The 24,391-nt window shown below is 32.3% G+C and overlaps 2 long non-coding RNA genes across 2 annotated transcripts in view; both read right to left on the reverse strand.

Annotated features, from left to right (window-relative positions):
• Nucleotides 1-11,896: 11,896 nt before the first annotated feature.
• Nucleotides 11,897-24,391, reverse strand: part of LOC126927369 (uncharacterized) — a 115,368-nt gene continuing 102,873 nt past the window's right edge. The window contains exon 2 of the long non-coding RNA XR_007715421.1: nt 11,897-12,071. This is a non-coding gene — a long non-coding RNA (uncharacterized LOC126927369). The remainder of the gene's footprint in view (nt 12,072-24,391) is intronic.
• Nucleotides 18,466-24,391, reverse strand: part of LOC126927368 (uncharacterized) — a 42,925-nt gene continuing 36,999 nt past the window's right edge. Inside the window, exon 2 of the long non-coding RNA XR_007715420.1 lies at nt 18,466-18,872. This is a non-coding gene — a long non-coding RNA (uncharacterized LOC126927368). The remainder of the gene's footprint in view (nt 18,873-24,391) is intronic.

Below are 24,391 nucleotides of genomic sequence, written 5' to 3' on the forward strand. Positions count from 1 at the left end.
AAATTTTTATATAAGTTTTAAATTTTTCGATTAAACTACATTTTTAAATTTTTTATAAAAAAAATAATATATTTACGACATTACTGTATATACTTAATTGATGGGTCAACTATTAGATTGTATTGTAAAATATTTGCTATTATTATTTTTCAAATTAATTTTAAAAATTTAAATCAAGACTGATCATAAAAATTTAATTTAATATTAATAATCGTTTTCATTAATTAATTCTTAAAAAAGAAAAATTGAAATTACAATAGTATATATTTATTGAAATATAATTTTATTAAATTGAACATTAAATATTTTATTTATTTATTTTGAATATATATACGTGTGTGTGTATATATATATACATATATAGATCTAGGTGTTACTATTTTAATTCTATATATTCTGCATGAATATTGTTAACATTGTTATAAAACATTTCGAGGATAAGAAAAGTCTGATGCTAAACAAATGATACGTATAATTTACTTCAAGCGATAAGCGAATGTGTCGGTAGATTGAACTACTACAGAGACGCGTAGTAGACATCCGCGAAAGCATAGTACACTATAGAAAGGTAGTGTCTCATCGTAGCTGACGCGTTAAAGAGCTTCGTAACGATACACCAGGAACACTCTCCTTACCGTTAAAAACGATATACATACTGAAACCAATAATAATTTAATTCTATGCTGTTTCTACTATTAATAAATTTTAAAAATAATGAAATATCAAATCTATTAACTCCCAACTAGATTTAATGCACCCTACTTTTAAACTATTTAAATTCAATAATACTAAATTCATAAATACTATTTAGAACAAATTTTTATATAAGTTTTAAATTTTTCGATTAAACTACATTTTTAAATTTTTTATAAAAAAAATAATATATTTACGACATTACTGTATATACTTAATTGATGGGTCAACTATTAGATTGTATTGTAAAATATTTGCTATTATTATTTTTCAAATTAATTTTAAAAATTTAAATCAACACTGATCATAAAAATTTAATTTAATATTAATAAACATTTTTATTAATTAATTCTTAAAAAAGTAAAATTCAAATTACAATAGTATATATTTATTGAAATGTCATTTTATTATATTGGACAATCAAAATTTAATTTATTTAAATTTAATATACTTACGTGTGTGTGGGTATATATATATAGATCTAGGTGTTACTATTTTAATTCTATATATTCTGCTTGAAAATTGTTAACATTTTTATAAAACATTTCGAGGATAAGAATAATCTGTTGCGAGACAAATGGTACGTATAATTTAACTTAAACGGTAAGCGAATGTGTCGGTAAAATGAACTACTACAGAGACGCGTAGTAGACATCCGTGAAAGCATAGTACACTAAAGAAAGATAGTGTCGCATGGTAGCTAACGCGTTAAAGAGCTTCGTAACGGTACACAAGGAATACTTTCATTATATTTAGAGATGATTATATAAAAAAAATTGTTTTATTTTGCTAATATGTGTTTTACAAGATATATATATAACAATATAACAATTATAACATTATGACATTATAACAATTATAACAATTACAACAATTACACTTGTTTGGCTACTCTGTTAGTGCTGCTTCTCTCTACTCTTCTTGCCAAATTGCATTCCATCTTCGTTTGTTGGCGGATCCTGTGATGCAAATAGTCGCAAACTAACACACACACAGCAATATGCGTGTCACTGTGCGCGGCCAAAACAGAGTTGTAACGCATAATATTACACACGCCTTTGGCATATGCACTGCTGAAAGACCCGGGTAAGGTGTGATTTGTTTCCCGTATATACATTCTACATTTGCGAACATTAGTGAGAAAACTAATCTCTTATAGGCCGCCCAGCGACGAGTCGATGTACTACAAACGCAAGAGGACTTGTTGTTTACTACATTAACCTCTTAGGTACGGTTGAATTTTGTGCGCGGCTGTTTGTCTGTACGGCAGAGTTTGACGCGAATTACGCGTAAAAGATACAACACTGCAATGTGTGATGGATGATACTGTTCTCCACTCAAGCACATTGGAACGAAGTTTTTGATAATTAAATTATTATTTTTCTTAAGGATATGATGCATATACTTTAACTTTAATAATTGAATTTAATAATGAATAATCCAATTGAGTGTGATATATTTTAAAGCAGAGTACGACACATAGACGACGCAAATTTCAAACTCATTGCGCGATAGTGTTTTTCAAATTGCTCTTCCTTTTTCTATTTCCGAACTACATTTTGAGGTTAAAGATTCTAAAGAAATTCAAGGGTACGGATCGACATGTTAAAAGGAGCATCTGATAATCTATTGTATATATATATTTCATCTGTTTTATATGTATACATATAGAAATATATATATAATATATATTATAGTCTAGTATAAAATCTTTCAAAAAGATTCTAACTATATTATTGTTCATTAATCTATCAATCTGTAAAAATTCTAATTTCGGTTTACTCGTATAATGTACGTTTACACATACTGAAACCAGGAATAACTGAATTCTATACTGATTCCACTTTTAATAAATTTAAAAAATAGCAGAAGATCAAATCTATTAACCCCAAACTAGATTTAATGCTCCCTACTTTTAAAGTATTTAAATTAAATTATTCTAAAGTCATAAATACTATTTAGAATAAATTTTTATACAAATTTTAAACTTCTCGAATGAATTAATTTTTTAAATTTTTTGTAAGAGAAATAATATATATAGGACATTAATATAAATATTTAATTGACAGAGCAACTATTAAATTCTATTATAAAATATTTAATATTAGCATTTTGCAAATTAATTTTAAAAATTTAAATTAATATTAATTATTATTATCATTTGTATTAATTATTTCTCAAAAAAGTAAAAATGGAAATTACAATAGTATATATATATTGAAATGTAATTTTATTAAATTGAAAAATAAAGATTTAATTTATTTAAATTTAACGCATGTACGTGAGTGTGTGTGTGTATATATATAGATCTAGGCATTACTATATTAATTCTATATATTCTGCATGAACATTGTTAACATTGTTATAAAACATTTCGAGGATAAGAATAGTCTGTTGCGAGACAAATGGTACGTATAATGTAACGCAAACGGTAAGCGAATGTGTCGGTAGATTGAAGTACTACAGAGACGCGTAGTAGACATCCGCGAAAGCATAGTACACTAAGCAAAGATAGTGTCGCATCGTAGCAAATGCGTTAAACAGCTTCGTAACGGTACACCAGGAACACTATCTTTACCGGTAGAAACGATACACATAGTGAAACCAATAATAATTTAATTCTATGCTGTTTCTACTCTTAATAAATTCTAATCGTAATAAAATATCAAATCTATTAACTCCCAACTAGATTTAATGCACCCTACTTTTAAACTATTTAAATTAAATCATACTAAATTCATAAATACTATTTAGAATAAATTTTTTTATAAGTTTTAAATTTTTCGATTAAACTACATTTTTAAATTTTTTATAAAAGAAATAATATATTTACGACATTACTGTATATACTTAATTGATAGGTCAACTATTAGATTGTATTGTAAAATATTTGCTATTATTACTTTTCAAATTAATTTTAAAAATTTAAATCTACACTGATTATAAAAATTTACTTTATTATTAATAATCATTTTCATTATTTAATTCTAAAAAAAGAAAAATTGAAATTACAATAGTATATATTTATTGAAATGTAATTTTATTAAATTGAACAATAAAAATTTTATTTATTTAAATTGAATATATATACGTGTGTGTGTGTATATATATATATATAGATCTAGGTGTTACTATTTTAATTCTATATATTCTGCATGAATATTGTTAACATTGTTATAAAACATTTCGAGGATAAGAATAGTCTGTTGCGAGACAAATGGTACGCATAATTTACCTCAAACGGTAAGCGAATGTGTCGGTAAAATGAACTACCACAGAGATGCGTAGTAGACATCCGGTACACCAGGAACACTATCCTTACCGGTAAAAACGATATACATACTGAAACCAATAATAATTTAATTCTATGTTATTTCTACTCTTATTAAATTTTAAAAATAATAAAATGTCAAATCTATTAACTCCCAACTAGATTTAATGCACCCTACTTTTAAACAATTTGAATTAAATTATACTAAATTCATAAATACTATTTAGAATAAATTTTTATACAAATTTTAAATTTTTCGATTAAACTACATTTTTAAGTGTTTTATAAAAGAAATAATATATTTAAGACATTACTGTATATACTTAATTGATGGGTCAACTATTAGATTGTATTGTAAAATATTTGCTATTATTATTTTTCAAATTAATTTTAAAAATTTAAATTAACACTGATTATAAAAATTTAATTTAATATTAATAATCATATTTATTAATTAATTCTAAAAAAAGAAAAATTGAAATTACAATAGTATGTATTTATTGAAATGTCATTTTATTATATTGGACAATAAAAATTTAATTTATTTAAATTTAATATACTTACGTGTGTGTATATATATGGGTATATATATGTGTGTATATATATGTGTGGGTATATATATATAGATCTAGGTGTTACTATTTTAATTCTATATATTCCGCTTGAAAATTGTTAACATTGTTACAAAACATTTCGAGGATAAGAATAGTCTGTTGCGAGACAAATGGTACGTATAATTTACCTCAAACGGTAAGCGAATGTGTCGGTAGATTGAACTACTACAGAGACGCGTGGTATACATCCGCGAAAGCATAGTACACTAAGGAAAGATAGTGTCGCATCGTAGCTAACGCGTTAAAGAGCTTCGTAACGGTACACCAGGAACACTATCCTTACCGGTAAAAACGATATACATACTGAAACCAATAATAATTTAATTCTATGTTATTTCTACTCTTATTAAATTTTAAAAATAATAAAATGTCAAATCTATTAACTCCCAACTAGATTTATGCACCCTACTTTTAAACTATTTGAATTAAATTATACTAAATTCATAAATACTATTTAGAATAAATTTTTATACAAATTTTAAATTTTTCGATTAAACTACATTTTTAAGTGTTTTATAAAAGAAATAATATATTTAAGACATTACTGTATATACTTAATTGATGGGTCAACTATTAGATTGTATTGTAAAATATTTGCTATTATTATTTTTCAAATTAATTTAAAAAATTTAAATCTACACTGATTATAAAAATTTAATTTAATATTAATAAACATTTTTATTAATTAATTCTTAAAAAAGTAAAATTCAAATTACAATAGTATATATTTATTGAAATGTCATTTTATTATATTGGACAATCAAAATTTAATTTATTTAAATTTAATATACTTACGTGTGTGTGGGTATATATATATAGATCTAGGTGTTACTATTTTAATTCTATATATTCTGCTTGAAAATTGTTAACATTGTTATAAAACATTTCGAGGATAAGAATAATCTGTTGCGAGACAAATGGTACGTATAATTTAACTTAAACGGTAAGCGAATGTGTCGGTAAAATGAACTACTACAGTGACGCGTAGTAGACATCCGTGAAAGCATAGTACACTAAAGAAAGATAGTGTCGCATCGTAGCTATCGTGTTAAAGAGCTTCGTAACGACACACCAGGAACACTGTCCTTACCAGTAAAAACGATACACATACTGAAACCAATAATAATTTAATTCTATGCTGTTTCTACTCTTATTAAATTTTAAAAATAATAAAATGTCAAATCTATTAACTCCCAACTAGATTTAATGCACCCTACTTTTAAACTATTTGAATTAAATTAAACTAAATTCATAAATACTATTTAGAATAAATTTTTATACAAATTTTAAACATCTCGATTGAATTAATTTTTTAAATTTTTTGTAAGAGAAATAATATATATACGACATTAATATAAATATTTAATTGATAGAGCAACTATTAAATTCTATTATAAAATATTTAATATTAGTATTTTTCAAATTAATTTTAAAAATTTAAATTAATATTAATTATTATTATCATTTGTATTAATTATTTCTCAAAAAAGTAAAAATGTAATTTACAATGGTATATATTTATTTAAATGTAATTTTATTAAATTGAAAAATAAAGATTTAATTTATTTAAATTTAACGCATGTACGTGAGTGTGTGTGTGTATATATATAGATCTAGGTATTACTATTTTAATTCTATATATTCTGCTTGAAAATTGTTAACATTGTTATGAAACATTTCTAGGATAAGAAAAGTCTGATGCGAGACAAATGATACGTATAATTTACTTCAAACCGTAAGCGAATGGTCGGTAGAATGAACTACTACAGAGATGCGTAGTAGACATCCGCGAAAACATAGTACACTAAAGAAAGATAGTGTCGCATCGTAGCTAACGCGTTGAAGTGCTTCGTAACGACACACCAGGAACACTCTCCTTACCGGTAGATACGATACACATACTGAAACGAACAATAATTTAATTCTATGCTGTTTCTACTCTTGATAAATTTAAAAAATAATAAAATATCAAATCTATTAACTCCCAACTAGATTTAATGCACCCTACTTTTAAACTATTTGAATTAAATTATACTAAATTCATAAATACTATTTAGAATTAATTTTTATATAAATTTTAAATTTTTCGGGTAAACTACATTTTTAAATTTTTTATAAAGGAAATAATATATTTACGACATTACTGTGTATACTTAATTGATAGGTCAACTATTAGATTATAGTGTAAAATAATTGCTATTACTATTTTTCAAATTAATTTGAAAAATTTAGATCAACACTGAATATAAAAATTTATTTTAATATTAATAATCATTTTTATTAATTAATTCTTAAAAAAGAAAAATTGAAATTACAATAGTATATATTTATTGAAATGTTATTTTATTAAATTGAACAATAAAAATTGAATTTATTTAAATTTAATATACATACGTGTGTGTGGGTATATATATATAGATCTAGGTATTACTATTTTAATTCTATATATTCTGCTTGAAAATTGTTAACATTGTTATAAAACATTTCTAGGATAAGAAAAGTCTGATCCGAAACAAATGATACGTATAATTTACTTCAAACGGTAAGCGAATGTGTCGGTAGATTGAACTACTACACAGACGCGTAGGAGACATCCGCGAAAGCATAGTACACTAAAGAATGATAGTGTCGCATCGTAGCTAACGCGTTAAAGAGCTTCGAAACGGTACACAAGGAATACTTTCTTTATATTTAGAGATGATAATATAAAAAAAATTGTTTTATTTTGCTAATATATGTTTTACAAGATATATGTTCTTATTTTATGTTTTAGAGGTAGGATCGCGTTAGTTATTATTATGTTATATAGATAATAAATTCACACTTCTCGAAGCAGAAAAACCTTTATTGCACACACTTAGAAGGGTCACAAACGAATGAAAGAAAAAAAGGCAAGAGTGGTCCTAAAACTATCGATCAGGTCTGTCGACAGTGTCTAGGAACAACTTCTAGTTACTTCTGTTGTAACTAGCCGTCAGCATATAGATGGCGAGCGAGAACTCACGTTGTTATTTTCAACACCCCCTCTCAACGGAATTCGAGCGCTCGTCAAACCAATAGTCTCTAGGTGAGCATTATGACTTGGCCTTCCCAAACTTTTCGTTAACAAGTCAGCTGGCATCTCATTCGAGGGCATGTAGCAAATTCCAATGATCCCCTGTTGGAAAATCTCACGAACATAGTGATGTCGAACGTCTATGTGTTTCGTACGACCGTGGAACATTGGGTTTTGTACCAGCTTAGCTGCACTCTGGTTGTCGCAGTATATTTTGGTTGCTCTATCTTCAGCTACTGTATCGAACTTGTTTAGGAATCGTCGTAAGTATACGGCTTCTCTAGTGGCTTCTGTTAGCGCCATGTATTCGGCCTCGGTGCTGGAAATCGCCACACTTTTTTGTTTTCTAGATTCCCATGATATGGCACTATTTGATAATTTGAATATGAAGCCAGTTCTAGATTTCCTATCGACAATATCACCTCCCCAGTCGGAGTCGGTATATCCTGTTAAATCGTCACCAGTGTCTCTGAAACATAGACCAATGTTAGACGTTCCCTTAAGGTAACGTAAAACCCTTTTGGCGGATAACCAATGACTTCTCTTCGGGTTGTCATTAAAACAACTTAGCGCGCTCACAGCATACATTATGTCAGGTCTGGTAGCTATGGCAGCATATATTAGCGATCCGATCAATGACCGATAGGTGCTCGGGTCAAATTCAGGTGAGTCGTCGTCTTTACTAAGGTTTATTTTCGCTTCTAACGGAGTAAGTGCAATTTTAGCATCTCCTAGACCGAATTTCTTCACCATATCTTTAATGTATTTCTCTTGACTTACCCTAACCTCTTTGGTTTCGTTATTTTTGTAGAATTGCAGACCCAAACAAAAATTCAACTTTCCAAGGTCTCTCATTTCGAACCTTTTTATTAAGTTCTCTTTTAAATGATTAAACAACTTATGGTTGTTAGTTGCTACTATCAAGTCATCCACATAAACTGCCAGTATGAGGATTTTATCTCCATCTCTTTTTGAGTAAACACAAGGATCTTCTTTCATTTGTCTAAGGTTGAGTTCTTTCAAGAAGCCATTCAATTTATCAAACCATTGTTTACCCGATTGCTTCAATCCATATAATGACTTCTTCAAGTGATATACATGATCTTCCTTGCCCGGTACCTCGAAATACTTGGCTTGTTGCATATAAATGTCTTCCTTTAAGTCGCCGTAAGTGTACGCCATGGTTATATCCAATTGATATAAGTCCAATTTCAATTTGGCAGCTAAAGCCATAATGACTCCAATGGAAGTGAATCGAGCCACGGGAGCGAAGGTTTCGTTGTATTCTATGCCCGGTTTTTGAGCAAAACCTCTCGCTACTAATCTAGCCTTTCTGCGCTCAACCTCTCCATTTTCCTTGTATTTGGTCTTTAAGACCCATTTTGATCCAATTGGAGATCTATTCGCTGGGCATTTTACCAATGCCCAAACATCATTCTTAATCAAGCCGTCATATTCTGTTTTCATGGCTTCCTTCCATTTTTCGGCATGGGGTCCAGATAACAATTCATCCACTGACTCGGTCAAATTATCATTGACTAATTGCACCATTTCCTGATCTATTGGGACTGTTTGGTAAATTTTTCTTGGCCTGCCTACGTTTCCTGTACGTATTATGGTTGGTCTTCCTCGCCCCCTCTTAACCACAGATCTATCTTGGCCACTATTTTCATTTTGATCCATGTTTTCATCATCATCGTGTTCTTGCTCTTGAATCTCTTCTGCGGTTTCCTCGTCAAGTTTTTGGTTTATCAATTCATATTTGAATTGTTCATGTTCATTTTCAGTTTCATCATTGTGGCATTCAATATTTTTTAGGAAGGAAACATCTCTACTTATTATAATCTTTCTTTTATTTGGATTCCATAATCTGAATGCTTTTGCTTCGTCGGCGTATCCAACAAAAATGCATTTTGTTGATCTTGCTTCAAACTTACCTTTATCGGGCCGCTTATTTAGTGCATAAGCTTCAGTGCCAAAAATTTTTAGATGATTCACATTTGGTTTCTTTTTGTGCCAAATTTCATATGGTGTTTTACCATGAACTGTTGGGCATCTATTTCTAATATATGATGCTGTGTTAACAGCTTCCGTCCAAAAATGAATAGGTAAGTTTGACTGTATCAACATACATCGTGCCATCTCCACGAGTGTCCTGCTCATTCGCTCAGCCACTCCATTTTGCTGAGGTGTATGGGGAGTTGTAAATTCCCTGCGAATACCACAGTTTTCCAATTCATTTGTGAACTCCTTTCCTAGATATTCTAAACCATTGTCAGTCCTGAGGGCTTTTATCCTTTTTCCTGTTTGTCTTTCAACTAAGGCTTTAAATTTCAAGAATGCGCTCTTAACCTCATCCTTTGTCTTGAGGATATACACATGTACTAGCCTTGAAGTGTCATCTATAAAGGTGGCAAAATACCTTGCTCCGCCTACAGATGCTTGTTTTATAGGACCACATACGTCAGAATGTATCAGTTCCAATATTTCTAATTTTCTTGGTTCGGACCTCTTTGGTATTGGGATTGCTGCCTGTTTGCCTTTCAGACATACTTCGCAAGCATTCATTTTACTCCGTCTTATGTCAGGTAGACCGTTTACCATATTCTTATTTATCAATTTCCACAGGTCAGATTCGTTCAAGTGTCCATATTTGTAGTGCCAGTCCATAAGTGTATTTTTGTTTTCACACACCATACCAACATATTCAGGTCTTGTATCTACAATATACAAATCCCTTTTGCGACTTGCGGTGGTAATGATCTCATCCTTCTCCCCAAGTATTGTGGCCGTCGTATTTGTGAACATGATTCTTTTTCCTTTCGCTGTAACTTTTGATACCGAGATCAAATTTGCCTTTAATTCTGGTACGTACAATGCATTTTCCAATCGGAATTTTTTAAGTTTATTTTTTTTGTAACTAAATAGTATTGCAGTACCTTTACCTTTGATTTGTGCTAATTTGTCATTCGCTAATCTTACCCTTTGATTTTTGATTGGCTCTATGGATTCAAAACAGTTTATGTCACAGCATCACAGCACATGTGTGACGTCGCACCACTGTCAATGCACCATTCCTTCGGTAATTCCATATTTGTATTCAACGAGATATCAGTAATAATACTATTACCCTGATTATCTTCGTCCTGAATGTTGGAAATATGTAGGCATTGTTCAGTGTTGGGTATTTCAGGGACTTGGGCTAGTTGAGCTTTATGATCATCATTTTTCTTCTTCAAACATTGACTCGCCTTATGTCCACGTTTGTGACAATAAAAACATTCAATGTGTTTTGCCTTATTAGCTTTAGTAAGTCCATTCTTATTTAAGAAATTTTTATTTTTGTCATACCTTTTGTATTTGTTTGAATCTTCCACTTGTAGGGCTTCCTGGTGATCGCTCGCAGCATTCGAATTGCGACGGGAATTAGCTTCTTCTAATAGCTTTGTCCTGAGTACATCTGGAGTAGGCAATTGATCCCGCGATTCGATCGCACATCTAAAGTTTTCATACGTGTTCGGGACGCTGTATAACAATAGGATTGACAGCAGATCATCAGCGATTTCAATGTCCATTTCCTATAGCTTATCCACGTGGCTGAAAAAATTGTTTAAATGATCGGACATATTTTCATTACCGGATATTCTCGCGAACAATAATTGTTTCAGGAGCGTGGCCTTCCTTGCGGGTCCTTTGGATTCGTAAACCTCCTTTAATTTATTCCATATTTCGTGTGAAGTTTTGCAATGCTTCACGTGACATAGCTCACTCGAGCTCACGGCAAGAATAATATCAGCTTGGGCTTTACCATCCCTTTTATTCCATAGAGAGGCTTCATCCGCTGCTTGGGGTTTACTTATTGTACCATCCACATATTCCCATAAGTCATCCTTAACGAGTATTGCTTTCATTTGCATTTTCCACGTGTCGTAATTTTCTCTGTTTAGTTTTTCAATATTAGAACTCATTCCGCTCGACATTTTATGTTCTTCTAATTATTGTATTATAACTCAAGCAAATTTTTTTTTTTTTTTTTTTGATAAGGCGTCTTTACGATATTCAACACTGAATCATCGACCACGTGCTCCCCCCCTTTTTTTTTAGGTTATCTTCTGCGCTCCCTAATATTCTCACTATTTAAAATATTTCCAATAAAAATAATTACTAATTATCGAACCTGGGCCCATAACCTGTTGTTATTTTATGTTTTAGAGGTAGGATTGCGTTAGTTATTATTATGTTATATAGATAATAAATCCACACTTCTCGAAGCAGAAAAACCTTTATTGCACACACTTAGAAGGGTCGCAAACGAATGAAAGAAAAAAAGACAAGAGGGGTCCTAAAACTATCGATCAGGTCTATCGACCGTGTCTAGGAACAACTTCTAGTTACTTCTTTTGTAACTAGCCGTCAGCATATAGATGGCGAGCGAGAACTCACGTTGTTATTTTCAACAATATATATATAACAATATAACAATTATAACATTATGACATTATAACAATTATAACAATTATAACAATTACACTTGTTTGGCTACTCTGTTAGTGCTGCTTCTCCCTCCTCTTCTTGCCAAATTGCATTCCATCTTCGTTTGTTGACGGATCCTGTGATGCAAATAGTCGCAAACTAACACACACACAGCAATATGCGTGTCAGTGTGCGCTGCCAAAACAGAGTTGTAACGCATAATATTACACACGCCTTTGGCATATGCACTGCTGAAGGCCCCGGGTAAGGTGTGATTTGTTTCCCGTATATACATTCTACATTTGCGAACATTAGTGAGAAAACTAATCTCTTATAGGCCGCCCAGCGACGAGTCGATGTACTACAAACGCAAGAGGACTTGTTGTTTACTACATTAACCTCTTAGGTACGGTTGAATTTTGTGCGCGGCTGTTTGTCTGTACGGCAGAGTTTGACGCGAATTACGCGTAAAAGATACAACACTGCAATGTGTGATGGATAATACTGTTCTCCACTCAAGCACATTGGAACGAAGTTTTTGATAATTAAATTATTATTTTTCTTAAGGATATGATGCATATACTTTAACTTTAATAATTGAATTTAATAATGAATAATCCAATTGAGTGTGATATATTTTAAAGCAGAGTACGGCACATAGACGACGCAAATTTCAAACTCATTGCGCGATAGTGTTTTTCAAATTGCTCTTCGTTTTCTATTTCCGAACTACATTTTGAGGTTAATGATTCTAAAGAAATTCAAGGGTACGGATCGACATGTTAAAAGAAGCATCTGATAATCTATTGTATGTATATATTTCATCTGTTTTATATGTATATATATATAAATATATATATAATATATATTATAGTCTAGTATAAAATCTTTCAAAAAGATACTAAGTATATTATTGTTCATTAATCTCTCAATCTGTAAAAATTCTAATTTCGGTTTACTCGTATAATGTACGTTTACACATACTGAAACCAGTAATAATTGAATTCTATACTGATTCCACTTTTAATAAATTTAAAAAATAGAAAAATATCAAATCTATTAACCCCAAACTAGATTTAATGCTCCCTACTTTTAAAGTATTTAAATTAAATTATTCTAAAGTAATAAATACTATTTAGAATAAATTTTTATACAATTTTTAAACTTCTCGATTGAATTAATTTTTTAAATTTTTTGTAAGAGAAATAATATATATACGACATTAATATAAATATTTAATTGATAGAGCAACTATTAAATTCTATTATAAAATATTTAATATTAGTATTTTTCAAATTAATTTTAAAAATTTAAATTAATATTAATTATTATTATCATTTGTATTAATTATTTCTCAAAAAAGTAAAAATGTAAATTACAATGGTATATATTTATTTAAATGTAATTTTATTAAATTGAAAAATAAAGATTTAATTTATTTAAATTTAACGCATGTACGTGAGTGTGTGTGTGTATATATATAGATCTAGGTATTACTATTTTAATTCTATATATTCTGCTTGAAAATTGTTAACATTGTTATAAAACCTTTCGAGGATAAGAATAGTCTGTTGCGAGACAAATGGTACGTATAATGTACCTCAAACGGTAAGCGAATGTGTCGGTAAAATGAACTACTACAAAGACGCGTAGTAGACATCCGTGAAAGCATAGTACACTAAAGAAAGATAGTGTCGCATAGTAGCTAACGCGTTAAAGAGCTTCGTGATGGTACACCAGGAACACTATCCTTACCGGTAGAAACGATACACATACTGAAACCAATAATAATTTAATTCTATGCTGTTTCTACCATTAATAAATTTTAAAAATAATAAAATATCAAATCTATTAACTCCCAACTAGATTTAATGCACCCTACTTTTAAACTATTTAAATTAAATTATATTAAATTCATAAATACTATTTAGAATAAATTTTTATATAAATTTTAAATTTTTCGATTAAACTACATTTTTAAATTTTTAGTAAAAGAAATAATATATTTACGACATTACTGTATATACTTAATTGATAGGTCAACTATTAGATTGTATTGTAAAATATCTGCTATTATTATTTTTCAAATTAATTTTAAAAATTTTAATCAACACTGACTATAAAAATTTAATTTAATATTAATAATCATTTTCATTAATTAATTCTTAAAAAAGAAAAATTGAAATTACAATAGTATATATTTATTGAAATGTAATTTTATTAAATTGAACAATAAAAATTTTATTTATTTAAATTGAATATATATATGTGTGTGTATATATATATATGTCGGAGATGAAAGAACGCCGGAGCTCCTCCTTGGATTCGCGGGAATACCGCAACTCTGTAACTTGGATTAAACAAATGCCGCTCCGATTGTTCGAGATTTATGATCATGAGCGTGGGCTCGAGGCGACAATCAGTCGCCGAACGTAGCCGCGGTCAAAGGGATGAACGTTTTATCTAACAAAGGCACGGAGTAACTCTATACCTCTCCTTAAAAGAAATAGTCGTAGCGACACGTGGCAGTAAATACTTCAATAGTTTCTATCCTGCGGCCCGCCACACGCAGATTTTGTCCTCCGGGTAAGATGATCGCCGGGTGTCGGCATGCCTTTGTGGCGTATGTTTAGCTAACGTGAGGACCCGCTATAGATCTTAAGATTTAGTCAAGCGAAGTCCGTCAAATAGACTTTGTTGCAACTACGGGAAGATAGGAGAAACCTATCCTCCACGAGCGTTGCCCCCCGTCAACAACCTCCCCTCAAGGGCGGCCAGCATCTCTTTCAAAACGCCGGTATGGAGATCGACCAATTAGCAACAGCGCTAATTTCCCTCTCCTTTGGAACGAAAGCTTTCTTTGACGAATCCGAGGATCTCATATCCTTAGACCCACCCAATATAGTTTTCCTCGACGACATCGTCGAGACGGAGAGTCATTCTTTCGTACGATCTCATCGACGAATGACAGTGCCACCTTACAACCAGTGAATACCTCACATCTAATTAACAAAGAGTTAGACCTGAACTGTGGGAGAACGTACGTTTACCATCCCGTGACCGCGGATTCGTTTCGAACCGAAGGTCATTATCACTAGTGCTACGAGTGCTTAATCTTGTTAATAAGCCCGTGCTAATAAACTCTCCATTGTATCACGACAATGGCCAATTCTAATGAAAATTCATTAAACGCCCATCTCCATAATCCTGACTTCAATCCGACATCAGAAGTGGGATCAGGGCCATACGTAACGATGGAACAACTCATGGCCATCGTGCGCCAGATAACTCAGCTGCGAGAGCAAAGACCGAGTGAAAGATCTACGATCGTGCCGCTTCCGCGTTTTAACCCCGGAAGCTTGGGTTCTGACCCAGCCGCATGGTGTGCGACTGTTGACGTGATCATGGAAGAAAAACCTTTGCAAGGCGGTGCGCTACTTTGTGCCTTGAGTGCCGCTCTAGAAAGCTCGGCAGCGCAGTGGCTTACACAAGTACCTGCTACTCAAATTTCCTCTTGGCCAAAGTTTAAAGACCGTTACCTTACACACTTTGGTGGGAAAGAGACAGCTCCCACGGCGCTATGGAAGATGAAAAACCAAGCACGACTGGAGGGTGAAACCCTGGGAGATTACAACAGCCGTTTACGTTCCTTCCTGATGGCGAGGTGGGAAAGGTGTACCAAGGACGAGATAGTCAACGCTGCCGTGCTCCTTCATATAGGTTCACAGGACCAGCGCATCCTACGGATAGCACTCACGAACGATATTAAGACCGAGGACCAGCTCACAGGCGAAATGACAGTGCTCTCCGATTCTGTGAAGAGGCTGGCGTCTCCAGTAAGCAACTCCTCCACGAGTCCCGAAGCTAAACGGCATAAGCCTTCTGACTCCCGACACAAGTGCTACCACTGCGGTAGACACGGACATAAAGCATCTGAGTGCCGCGAGAGGACAAGACTGGAGGCGGAGAAACGCAATCGAAAATCAGGGGAAAACAGGGCTGCCACGTCTTCGAAGGTGTCCTGCTACAGGTGTAACGAGGAGGGCCACATCGCGCCCAACTGCCCGACCTTACGTAGAGGAAACCCTGCTACGAAAGAGGAGCGACAGGTTAACTTCTGTGTGGTGGAGGCCCCGACCGGTAAATTAAGTCATCAGGGTGAGTCGTTCCTGTTTTGTTTTGATTCCGGAGCTGAATGCTCATTAATCAAAGAATCGGTAGCTTCAAAATTTTCCGGCAAGAGAACGACCGAGATAGTAGTAATGCGAGGAATTTGGAACACTTGCGTTAAGAGTACGACCCAAATTCTGTCCGCCGTATGTATCAGCGGTCTTACACTGGAGGTAATTTTTCACGTCCTTGCCGACAATTACTTAAAACACGATATTATTATTGGGTGCGAAATTTTAAGCCAAGGCTTCGACGTACACATGACGCGCAATAGCCTCGATATTTGTAAGTCGAAAATGGTTAATCTGGCCGAAATTTCGGAAGACTGGCTACTAGCCGAACAACGTCGTGAACCCCAAATTTCGGGAATTGTCGAAAAGTTGCAAAATGATGAGCTCGCGGAAGACATCGCGAATACTTACGAATTACGGTCCGGTACTCTCTACCGGAAAATTCAAAGAAGAGGCAGGACTCTCAGTTTACCTATTGTTCCAAGAGGGTTTAGGTGGTCCGTTATTAACCATGTGCATCAGTCAATTATGCACTTGGGTTGGGATAAGACGCTCGAGAAACTGTACGAGTATTACTGGTTCGAAGGAATGGCGAAGTACGTTCGCAGGTTCGTAGAGAACTGCCATGCTTGTAGAGTTTCGAAGGCTAGTTCAGGTAAGATACAAGCCGAACTGCATCCCATACCCAAGGCCAGCATACCTTGGCACACGGTCCACATGGATATAACGGGCAAGCTGAGTGGTAAAAGCGATTCGAAGGAGTACGTCATTGTGTTGATCGACGCCTTCACTAAATTCGTATACCTGCATCATACTCGTAGGATAGATTCTCTTAACACCATTAAAGCGCTTAAAGCCGCTATATTTTTATTCGGGAGTCCCTGTCGGATAATAGCGGACCAGGGAAGGTGTTTTACGGGTAAAGAATTTCGCGAGTTCTGCGAAAGCAAACGAATTAAAGTTCACTTGATAGCGACCGGTGCCAGTAGGGCTAACGGACAAGTAGAACGTGTTATGGGCACGTTGAAAAACATGTTCACGACAGTAGAGACGACCGGGCGGCCGTGGCAAGACGCGATTGGGGAAATGCAGCTGGCGTTGAACTGCACCGTCAACCGCGTGACTAATTCGAGCCCTTTACAACTACTAATCGGTAGATCGGCGAGACCGTATGACCTATTGCTACCCGACAATATTGAAGAAAAAGAAGTCGATATCTCCGATGTAAGGCAGCAGGCCGTACAGAACATAGAAAGTAACGCCCAATACGACAAAGAAAGATTTGATAGGAACAAAGCTAAAGTGGTTAGGTTTAACCTCGGCGACTTCGTACTACGCAAGAACGAGGAAAGAAACCAAACCAAGCAAGAGCCGAAATTCAAGGGTCCATTTGCAATAACCGAGATTTTGGAAGGAGATAGATATATTCTAAAAACGCTAGACGGTAAACGATCGTATAAAGACAGTCACGACAGATTAAGAAAAATGCCGGACAGTCGCGTTCCCGCTGAGTTGGACGTCGGTAGTGACGGCAATAACAGTGACCACGACGACATGAGTACCTCGATCTCGGAAGATCCTTAGCACAAAGACCGTAGCACCTTACGGAGTATGTTATGAAGCTCGGAAAAGGGGCAAGTGATGTGTTCACGCGCACCATGAGCTGTAGAGTTATGAAGCTCGGTAAAGGGGCAAGTGATGTGTTCACGCGCACCATGAGCTATAGTGTTATGAAGCTCGACTAAGGGGCAAGTGATGTGTTCACGCGCACCATGAGCTACAGTGTTACGAAGTTTGGTGCGGTCGTGCGATCTAGAAAAACGAGATCCATTGGGGTACGAAATCGAGACTGGTCCATTTCGCCGTTATGACCCGACTGATAACCCACAGGACGCAACTAGCACTTCCAATATTAATTACAACGTTACTAATTCATGTTCTCTTCTATTCCTTTTGTTGTCAAATCTCCGAACAAAATTTTGTTGTTACACTGGACCCTCAGATTATTTAGACATTAAGTTAAATCGTAAACAATGTTAATTGTACCGAGACTAACGTTAAGAAAACTCAATATTGTAGCTACACCCGAGGACGTGTGATAGTCAGAATGGCCGTGTCGGAGATGAAAGAACGCCGGAGCTCCTCATTGGATTCGCGGGAATACCGCAACTCTGTAACTTGGATTAAACAAATGCCGCTCCGATTGTTCGAGATTTATGATCATGAGCTTGGGCTCGAGGCGACAATCAGTCGCCGAACGTAGCCGCGGTCAAAGGGATGAACGTTTTATCTAACAAAGGCACGGAGTAACTCTATACCTCTCCTTAAAAGAAATAGTCGTAGCGACACGTGGCAGTAAATACTTCAATAGTTTCTATCCTGCGGCCCGCCACACGCAGATTTTGTCCTCCGGGTAAGATGATCGCCGGGTGTCGGCATGCCTTTGTGGCGTATGTTTAGCTAACGTGAGGACCCGCTATAGATCTTAAGATTTAGTCAAGCGAAGTCCGTCAAATAGACTTTGTTGCAACTACGGGAAGATAGGAGAAACCTATCCTCCACGAGCGTTGCCCCCCGTCAACAACCTCCCCTCAAGGGCGGTCAGCATCTCTTTCAAAACGCCGATATGGAGATCGACCACTTAGCAACAGCGCTAATTTCCCTCTCCTTTGGAACGAAAGCTTTCGTTGACGAATCCGAGGATCTCATGTCCGTAGACACACCCATTATAGTTCTCCTCGACGGCATCGTCGAGACGGAGAGTCATTCTTTCGTTCGATCTCATCGACGAATGACAGTGCCACCTTACAACCAGTGAATACCTCACATCTAATTAACAAAGAGTTAGACCTGAACTGTGCGAGAACGTACGTTTACCATCCCGTGACCGCGGATTCGTTTCGAACCTAAGGTCATTATCACTAGTGCTACGAGTGCTTAATCTTGTTAATAAGCCCGTGCTAATAAACTCTCCATTGTATCACGACAATGGCCAATTCTAATGAAAATTCATTAAACGCCCATCTCCATAATCCTGACTTCAATCCGACATATATATATAGAGAGAGAGATCTAGGAGTTACTATTTTAATTCTATATATTCTGCATGAATATTGTTAACATTGTTATAAAACATTTCGAGGATAAGAATAGTCTGTTGCGAGACAAATGGTACGTATAATGTACCTCAAACGGTAAGCGAATGTGTCGGTAAAATGAACTACTACAGAGACGCGTAGTAGACATCCGCGAAAGCATAGTACACTAAGGAAAGATAGTGTCGCATCGTAGCTAGTGCGTTAAACAGCTTCGTAACGGTACACCAGGAACACTATCCTTACCGGTAGAAACGATACACATACTGAAACCAATAATAATTTAATTCTATGCTGTTTCTACTCTTAATAAATTTTAAACATAATAAAATGTCAAATCTATAAACTCCCAACTAGATTTAATGTACCCTACTTTTAAACTATTTGAATTAAATTATACTAAATTCATGAATACTATTTAGAATAAATTTTTATACAAATTTTAAATTTTTCGATTAAACTACATTTTTAAATTTTTTACAAAAGAAATAATATATTTACGACATTACTGTATATACTTAATTGATGGGTCAACTATTAGATTGTATTGTAAAATATTTGCTATTATTATTTTTCAAATTAATTTTAAAAATTCAAATCTACACTGATTATAAAAATTTAATTTAATATTAATAATCATTTTTATTAATTAATTCTTGAAAAAGTAATATTCAAATTACAATAGTATATATTTATTGAAATGTCATTTTATAATATTGGACAATAGAAATTTAATTTATTTAAATTTAATATACTTACGTATGTGTGAGTATATATATATATAGATCTAGGTGTTACTATTTTAATTCTATATATTCTGCATGAATATTGTTATCATTGTTATAAAACATTTCGAGGATAAGAATAGTCTGTTGCGAGACAAATGGTACGTATAATTTACCTCAAACGGTAAGCGAATGTGTCGGTAAAATGAATGACTACAGAGAGGAGTAATAGACATCCGTGGAAGCATAGTGCACTAAAGAAAGATAGTGTCGCATCGTAGCTAACGCGTTAAAGAGCTTCGTAACGATACACCAGGAACACTCTCCTTAACGGTAGAAACGATACACATACTGAAACCAATAAGAATTTAATTCTATGCTGTTTCTACTATTAATAAATTTTAAAAATAATAAAGTATCAAATCTATTAACTCCCAACTAGATTTAATGCACACTACTTTTATACTATTTAAATTAAATTATACTAAATTCATAAATACTATTTAGAATAAATTTTTATATAAATTTTAAATTTTTCGATTAAACTACATTTTTAAATTTTTAATAAAAGAAATAATATATTTACGACATTACTGTATATACTTAATTGATAGGTCAACTATTAGATTGTAGTGTAAAATATTTGCTATTACTATTTTTCAAATTAATTTGAAAAATTGAAGTCAACCCTGAATATAAAAATTTAATTTAATATTAATAATCATTTTTATTAATTAATTCTTAAAAAAGAAAAATTGAAATTACAATAGTATATATTTATTGAAATGTAATTTTATTAAATTGAACAATAAAAATTTTATTTATTTAAATTGAATATATATATGTGTGTGTGTATATATATATATAGAGAGAGAGAGAGAGATCTAGGAGTTACTATTTTAATTCTATATATTCTGCATGAATATTGTTAACATTGTTTTAAAACATTTCGAGGATAAGAATAGTCTGTTGCGAGACAAATGGTACGTATAATGTACCTCAAACGGTAAGCGAATGTGTCGGTAAAATGAACTACTACAAAGACGCGTAGTAGACATCCGTGAAAGCATAGTACACTAAAGAAAGATAGTGTCGCATCGTAGCTAACGCGTTAAAGAGCTTCGTGATGGTACACCAGGAACACTATCCTTACCGGTAGAAACGATACACATACTGAAAGCAATAATAATTTAATTCTATGGTGTTTCTACTCTTGATAAATTTTAAAAATAATAAAATATCAAATCTATTAACTCCCAACTAGATTTAATGCACCCTACTTTTAAACTATTTAAATTAAATTATATTAAACTCATAAATACTATTTAGAATAAATTTTTATATAAATTTTAAATTTTTCGATTAAACTACATTTTTAAATTTTTAGTAAAAGAAATAATATATTTACGACATTACTGTATATACTTAATTGATAGGTCAACTATTAGATTGAATTGTAAAATGTCTGCTATTATTATTTTTCAAATTAATTTTAAATATTTTAATCAACACTGACTATAAAAATTTAATTTAATATTAATAATCATTTTCATTAATTAATTCTTAAAAAAGAAAAATTGAAATTACAATAGTATATATTTATTGAAATGTAATTTTATTAAATTGAACAATAAAAATTTTATTTATTTAATTTGAATATATATACGTGTGTGTGTATATATATATGTAGTATCGTGGACAAAAGGCCTAAGATATCTGCCGAATCGTAGACAATGTCGCGAGAGCCGCGGCATCGTCGGGTACATCAAGGTGTCGTCGGTCCTTTTTAAGTTTCGTGGAAAGGGCCCGCGTGACCCTGGCAACGCGCGTTTCGGGACACGTGTCTCGAACGACGGGAAAAGACAAAGAGACGTTAAAGTCAGTATTAGTTGAGAAGCCGGTGAGAACGGATGCGAAAGGTGTGCAGAGTGTGAATTGAGAAGCGAGAGCGAGAGAGTGTAGAAGCCGAAGGGTGTGGATCGGGAAGTCGAAAGCCGCGTCTGAAAATAAGACGTACGACAGCATTGTAATTATTTCGTTGCTTCGAATATTATTAATTAAATCAAAACATCATTACTTGTCCTTTCCTCTAAGACCCATTAAGATACTACATATATATATATAGATCTAGGTGTTACTATTTTAATTCTATATACTCTGCATGAATATTGTTAACATTGTTATAAAATATTTCGAGGATAAGAATAGTCTGTTGCGAGACAAATGGTACGTATAATTTACCTCAAACGGTAAGCGAATGTGTCGGTAAAATGAACTACTACAGAGACGCGTAGTAGACATCCGTGAAAGCATAGTACACTAAAGAATGATAGTGTCGCATCGTAGCTAACGCGTTAAAGAGCTTCGTAACGACACACCAGGAAAACTCTCCTTACAGGTAGAAACGATACACATACTGAAACCAATAATAATTTAATTCTATGCTGTTTCTACTATTAGTAAATTTTAAAAATAATAAAGTATCAAATCTATTAACTCCCAACTAGATTTAATGCACACTACTTTTATACTATTTAAATTAAATTATACTAAATTCATAAATACTATTTAGAATAAATTTTTATATAAATTTTAAATTTTTCGATTAAACTACATTTTTAAATTTTTAATAAAAGAAATAATATATTTACGACATTACTGTATATACTTAATTGATAGGTCAACTATTAGATTGTAGTGTAAAATATTTGCTATTACTATTTTTCAAATTAATTTGAAAAATTGAAGTCAACCCTGAATATAAAAATTTAATTTAATATTAATAATCATTTTTATTAATTAATTCTTAAAAAAGAAAAATTGAAATTACAATAGTATATATTTATTGAAATGTAATTTTATTAAATTGAACAATAAAAATTTTATTTATTTAATTTGAATATATATACGTGTGTGTGTATATATATATATATATATATATATCTAGGTGTTACTATTTTAATTCTATATATTATGCATGAATATTGTTATCATTGTTATAAAATATTTCGAGGATAAGAATAGTCTGTTGCGAGACAAATGGTACGTATAATTTACCTCAAACGGTAAGCGAATGTGTCGGTAAAATGAACTACTACAGAGACGCGTAGTAGACATCCGTGAAAGCATAGTACACTAAAGAATGATAGTGTCGCATCGTAGCTAACGCGTTAAAGAGCTTCGTAACGACACACCAGGAACACTCTCCTTACAGGTAGAAACGATACACATACTGAAACCAATAATAATTTAATTCTATGCTGTTTCTACTCTTGATAAATTTTAAAAATTATAAAACATCAAATCTATTAACTCCCAACTAGATTTAATGCACCCTACTTTTAAACTATTTGAATTAAATTAAACTAAATTCATAAATACTATTTAGAATTAATTTTTATATAAATTTTAAATTTTTCGGGTAAACTACATTTTTAAATTTTTTATAAAGGAAATAATATATTTACGACATTACTGTATATACTTAATTGATAGGTCAACTATTAGATTGTATTGTAAAATATTTGCTATTATTATTTTTCAAATTAATTTTAAAAATTGAAATCAACACTGATTATAAAAATTTAATTTAATATTAATAATCATTTTCATTAATTAATTCTTAAAAAAGAAAAATTGAAATTACAATAGTATATATTTATAGGAATGTAGTTTTATTAAATTGAACAATAAAAATTTTATTTATTTAAATTGAATATATGTATGTGTGTATGTGTATATATATATATATATATATATATATAGAGAGAGAGAGAGAGAGATCTAGGAGTTACTGTTTTAATTCTATATATTCTGCATGAATATTGTTAACATTGTTATAAAACATTTCGAGGATAAGAATAGTCTGTTGCGAGACAAATGGTACGTATAATGTACCTCAAACGGTAAGCGAATGTGTCGGTAAAATGAACTACTACAGAGACGCGTAGTAGACATCCGCGAAAGCATAGTACACTAAGGAAAGATAGGGTGGCATCGTAGCTAGTGCGTTAAACAGCTTCGTAACGGTACACCAGGAACACTATCCTTACCGGTAGAAACGATACACATACTGAAACCAATAATAATTTAATTCTATGCTGTTTCTACTCTTAATAAATTTTAAACATAATAAAATGTCAAATCTATAAACTCCCAACTAGATTTAATGTACCCTACTTTTAAACTATTTGAATTAAATTATACTGAATTCATAAATACTATTTAGAATAAATTTTTATACAAATTTTAAATTTTTCGATTAAACTACATTTTTAAATTTTT

This window comes from Bombus affinis, unplaced genomic scaffold (genome assembly GCF_024516045.1).
Source record: "Bombus affinis isolate iyBomAffi1 unplaced genomic scaffold, iyBomAffi1.2 ctg00000083.1, whole genome shotgun sequence".
In the NCBI taxonomy this organism is placed as follows: domain Eukaryota; kingdom Metazoa; phylum Arthropoda; class Insecta; order Hymenoptera; family Apidae; genus Bombus; species Bombus affinis.